The sequence below is a fragment of the Papaver somniferum genome, chromosome 4 (assembly GCF_003573695.1).
Source record: "Papaver somniferum cultivar HN1 chromosome 4, ASM357369v1, whole genome shotgun sequence".
NCBI classification, from domain to species: Eukaryota; Viridiplantae; Streptophyta; class Magnoliopsida; order Ranunculales; family Papaveraceae; genus Papaver; species Papaver somniferum.
This window is the reverse complement of record NC_039361.1, coordinates 124780552-124786586: the sequence shown is the minus strand read 5'-3', so window position 1 is coordinate 124786586 and position 6035 is coordinate 124780552. Positions and strand designations below refer to the sequence as shown.

Here is a 6035-nt window from a genome sequence, read left to right as displayed (position 1 = left end):
GTCCAAAACTCTTCATCTTCATGCCAATAATGGCCCCGAATAAAAATCGTGTATTCATTTGTTCACAAGCCATTCTTCATTTCGTTGTCCTCAATCATCAGAGCTCTGCATCGAGAATGAAATTTAAGGACTAGATTTTTTTCCCGTGCTATGCACCGAGCATTTCTTTTTTAATCATGTTTATGATTTGGTGTGATGTGGTTTCGTCTTGTCCCGTCGTGCATTTTTGATTTGGTATGGCTCGGCTTCGCCCTTGCCCCACGCTTAGGATTTTTTCTATTCGGTGTGGCTTGGCTCTGCCTCGTACCGATGCATTTTTTATTCGGTGGCTTGCGGCTTTGCTTAGCCCCGTTGTCATGTATTTTTGATTTGGTGTAGCTCGGTTTCTTCTCGCCTCGTCGATTAGGATTTTTTATTTGGTATGGCTCAGCTTTTGCTTGCTTCATCGTGTATTTTTGTTTTGGTGCCATGGGCGGTCGCGATGCATTTTTGATTCGGCGTGGCTCGGATTTGCCTCTACGCCCACATAAAACACTGAATTATCTAACTATTATTTCTGATAACATGATCTGAGCAATAACAAAACAAAACATTCCTAAATGGTAAATTTGGATGCAAAATGCTCATGAACATATAGTACAACGAAATTGTTTAGAAATTTATTCTGCCTTATCATCCATATTCTGTTTCAGTGTGTGGAAACACAATCCCGGTAACTGTTGGTAACAGGCTAACAGCAACATCCCCTCCTTACCAATCAACAACGGACACTTATATTCCGGTCATGTACTCACCTCCGCCCTGTACAACAATCATTCCCCATCACCGATCAGTAGCAACAACAAATAAAAGAAACTGCCCCCATTCTAAGCAAGACCCAAATCTCTAAACAGCGTCAACAACCTCATCTATATCTTGGAGTTGTATGGTCTATATCTTGAGCATTCACAGTGATAAATAACACGTTTGCTGGATTAAGAAGTAAGTCTGGCTGATATTTACTGTTTGAAGTAGTAAGAAGTAACACCAACTGCGTTCAGTGGAAAGATACACATACTCAGAAATGAAAACTGAATAATTATGGAAATCATCTCAATGTTTAGGGATATATTTCCTGTCTAACTTAGCCAGTGGAAGATACTAAGAGACAATACAAAAACAGAATATATTTTGAGTGCAAGTAGACCACTATATTGTTTATCAGAAAACATAGCAATAACAAAAAAAAATACAGGAGTACTTCAATTCCCAATTGGACTATTAGCAATGGATTTTTACACGCTAAATCAATTTGAAAATCAAATCAAAATTCGTTTGTTTTGGGAATACATGAACACTGAGATGAACTGCTATATAAAAACAAAAACAAAAAGCATGACTAATTTACCTTTAGTTGAAGGTGAAGCTAGCTGAGCAGCAGTGTAAACTTGAATTCTATTAGTTTTCCTATCTTGAATTGGGTTAGCATTAATACACCTAAAGGGATATGTTTTCTAATGCAACAAACCTTAGATGTACAAATGCTAATCAAGTTCAGTTAGGAGAAGCAATTTTGTCCCTCTGCAGCAGGGAGAATTTGAGCATGAGCAAATGCAAAAGTGTTTCTCCCGCAGTCAGTAACTGAATTACAGCAGTGTCTCCCTCAGTCAACAAAAAAAAAATCCAATAAAATAGATTATTACTTTTGGTTGGGTAAGCTTTCAACTTGCATCAACTGACGGAAGGCCAATAGATCAAGGCAGAAAAATTCCTTAGTGAAACTCAGCCAAGTGCATTAAGAACCTGTGTAAGGCACTACCGAAGAAATTTGAATCTATGCGATGAAATTCCTTATTGCAGTGGTGCAGATGATTTTGTCCATCCTTCTCTCTGATATATTGGGTCTTACTGTTAGTATTGCATCCTCTCCCATACCAACCTCTTAAAAAAACAACAACGTACACTTTTTTGTTAACTCACATAGCCTTCAATGTTCATGCAGTTGAGCCCCAACTCCAATTTATTGCTTCACAACCTAAACATGGGTGGGTCATCAAGGTCGAGAAAGACTGGTGCAAAAAAAGACGACCAACTTGTCCAAGGAACTAACAATAACCCATAATGTATATATATATACCGAGATGTAAGCTGGTTTAATTTTAAACTATGTTTCTAGTTCAGAAAAAATTTCGGAGACGAAAGATAAAAAAAAAAATATAATCAAATGGGTATGTAAAATTAGTCAAATATAAGGATACACCAAGAGGTCTTCAATCCTTCAAGGGCGTATTAACTGGTATATTTGGTTGTATGTGAGAAAAACATTGCCTACAGAATTTAAGAACAATGCAGCAGAATACAATGCTGGAATTTTTAAAAAACAATGCAGAGAGAGCACGATTTAGACTTTTATAAGCAAGGTGCACGGCTGATAAAATAAAACAGCGGAGACATATATAAACAATCTTACCATTAAAATTGCAGTTGCAATATCCTCATCCTTATCAAGTGGCACATCTTGCGTGGCACATATTGTTCTTATCTCACTATAGTATCCTCTTCTTCTGCAGAAGCAGCAGAATACAATGCTTAAAGAAAAATAATTAGACTCCTTACAAAGATTTTATACTAAATATTGACAACTAATGCTACCCACAATTTAAAATCTACCTGAATGAAACAAAATTAGGTATCTGAAAACCAAAATATAATTAGGAAAACATGGTTCACTGAAACAAAAAGCCAGTACTGGATTTCAAAAGTGAGAGAAACCATAGCTAGAAACCAAATAAATTGAACAAACCCTGATTATATGTCTAGCAAATCAATAAAATTCCAAAAGACCAAAATTTGAAAAAATTAAAAAGATACCTTTAATCATACCTGTTTCGAATCGATAATCAATATTCAGCTCAACATCTAAACTTTACCTTAGAATGTATTATAAAAAAAATATCAGTAGCAAATCCATATCAAGCATGGAATAGCCCAATTGACCAAGAGCCTGCTTCTTAATACTTGGAATCATATGGCAGTATACATCTTTGTAAGCATTCACACTCAAGATGAAGTCGACGTGACCATAATCTTCAAGATACATCGATTCCAGTCTAGACTTCAACTCATTCACAGTTTGCTCTGGATCAGTCACATCTTCTAAGGCATCATTACCCCTTGAACCCATCCATATACGTAAAGAAGTTGGTATACTCGTTATGTCAAACGCCGGAGGTTGGAATACACTGTACTGTTTGATGTAGCCCCATAATCCATAGTCATACCTTGCTAATTAACCTTAGCGGATCACTGCCAAGATAAAAAATAAATGTTGAAACAGCTCTGTTCGAGAAGTTTTGACGATGCAGTAATATGCATCATGTTCCATTAAATGTCCGAAACAACAAAAAAATGTATCAAAGAGTGATGTACTGTACTATAAGTGTAAGATTAATACTACCACAACATTTCTCTCCCGAATGACTCTGATAGGAATTTTCTGCTTTATATATTTTTGCAGTACAAAAAAGGAGAATTACAGCAGCATTTTTTAAGATGTAAAACAGAAAAGAAACATCAAAAATAAGAGATAGATTTTAGTTTTGTTAAAAGAGAAAATCACTGACCCTAAGAGACAAATTGCCGCATTTGCTTTCTTGATCAGCTTTTTGACATTTATTGCCTAGTCTTTCATTACCCCGTTGTCCAGTATAAGCAATGACATCATGACTATGCAATGGGGTAGACGGTGTAGTTCTTATATTGTGCCTGCGCCCAATAGCTGATCAGCAAAAACTTGATAAATTGCTAGGATATTGTAAAGCAAAGATTAATTACATATTATATCCACTGCACCATGGATACGCAAAAAAGTGACTAACCAAAATTTAAAATGCGTTACCATTTTCTGAACTTCTCACCCATATAATCAAAATTCATTTAACCAATTGTGAAAGGCCCACGACAACCATTCTGGCACGTGAAAATAATTTGTGGCCCATTTCAACACCATTAATATATATGGGAAAATTGAGATATCGTCCCACCTTTCCTATGCTCAGATTCGCCCGTACCAGCAAAATTACTAAACCATTGTAATATACGTCGTGGTAACGCTGGTTGTATAATCATGTAATGCTTCCTGCCAAAGTTATTAAAGAGGAATTAATCACCATACATGAATTACTTAAACAACAAAGTCTCTTTTTTCAGTTAATTAGTGTCCAACTACAAAGCATTAGAAATCATTTTTTATGCTAAGACAGGTAATAGCCCTAGGAATCTTTTGATTCTTTACTTGTTTAGCATCTGATGCCTTTCACAACCTAATAGACGCTTGCATAAAATCTTCAAAACATTTACCTCTCTATGAATAAACTCATTGAGTTTCTGATTATCTCCAGGAGTTCTTTTTCATATAACTGTGCTAAACAATCCAAACACTACAAAGCAAATATATAAAAATAAAATAGGGAACTGGCCAAAGTAAACAATGATCATTTATTATTGTCGAGACTCAAGAGTTCTAAGCAATCGAAACATACCTTTAGTGTAAGAGATGACTTCATTACTCAAAAATGTATCACATGAAATGACTTTGATTACTTTGCTGTACTTTTATTACATTTGATGAAATTAAAATTTCATAATACGTATTACTAAAAACTCACCTTCAACTCTAAATGTGGTCGACTGTCGTTAAACATGTTCCATATATGCAACCTTCTCCTTGACTTCCCCATCCTGTAGTTTAGTAATGCAAGTTTGGAAATAAAATAAAAAGTGAATTATCCTCTATTTCGAAATAAAAAAAAAATGAAAATATAGATAGCTATATATAGTTCTCAAGAGATGGACAAATTTCACCTTATCAGCAGTTGCTTAAATCACCCATTGCAACCTAAGTAAGAGCAGGTAAATCTACCAATGTGAAATAAGTGCTTGATGAACAAAACATGGAAATTAGAGAATATTTTCGCTTCGCGTTAGAGATGTGCTTGCCCTCTGCAATTGACTTATATTTTAAAAAAAATATACTGTAAATGAATTGGATACATAAAGTGACATGAGCCAAACAACTGCAGGTGGAGGTGAATATGGACTGATGGTGTTGGCGAAGGTATGGCCTGTTGATAATGGAGTGGTGGTGGCGTATGCGAACCGCTGCTGCCTTGGGGATGTATTATCTATGCTCCCTGCTGCCTGTATGCTGGTGATGGATGCGAACAGGTAACTCCTCACAACTGGTGGTAGTATGGACTGTATAGTGGAAATACATGAGTTTAATGTGAAAGAGAACCATTTCAGCTGCAATACCACTTTCAGGTCTCTCTGTCTCTTGCTTTCATTACCACCAACACCATTCTAACCATTTCAGCTGCACTATACTCCTCAACACCAAACTGAACCAAATGATAAAGATTGTCCAGGACCTGCAAAACCACCTGCCGAAATATGTTAATGAAAGTAGTAAACTAAAGTTAAAACAAAATTCTGAAAATCAAAATCAAAGCAAGTATTACTAAAGCATATACAGAATAGAGAAAAGAAGATAATGGAATTGGGATATGGGGAGAAGAGACGGCGGAAGTAGTTTTACGTTTTCAACATCTCAGTTTCAATCGCTCTTAGCCATAACTTCTAATCGAACCTAAATTACATACCCACAAAACCAAAAATCCTTTTCAGTTCAGACTTCAATTCAGAAACCCCCAAATCTAACACCAAATTTATTCGACCCATAATACTCAAACTTGATCAAATGGAAAACCTGAATATAACTCAATTGACAGAGAGAGAAGATTAGGTTTGTAAAACCCCAAAAAAATAATCATATTTTTTCCTTAAGGTTTAACTCTCCGACTAATAGAGTATCTTCGAGTGTCCTCTTCAGGTTTAACGTGAAAACTCTTCACTCCGCCGCCCTCGTGAAAACTCTTCTCTCAACGATCATGGAAACTATTCTCTCATCCAACGGTGAAACTATTCTCTCAGCGAACAGTGACGCTCACCATTCAACGTGGGGCCTCATATGAGTTAGGATTTTAAAGGAGTTAGAT

The 6035-nt window shown here is 36.0% G+C and overlaps 1 long non-coding RNA gene across 1 annotated transcript; it reads right to left on the bottom strand.

Annotated features, from left to right (window-relative positions):
• Nucleotides 1–634: 634 nt before the first annotated feature.
• Nucleotides 635–5833, bottom strand: LOC113276515. Its single transcript, XR_003324417.1, has 8 exons — nucleotides 5576–5833; nucleotides 4843–5408; nucleotides 4647–4719; nucleotides 4339–4418; nucleotides 3603–4117; nucleotides 2910–3285; nucleotides 2450–2543; nucleotides 635–1030 (listed from the first exon to the last, which is right to left on the bottom strand). It is a non-coding gene; the product is annotated as an uncharacterized LOC113276515 (long non-coding RNA).
• Nucleotides 5834–6035: the final 202 nt, after the last annotated feature.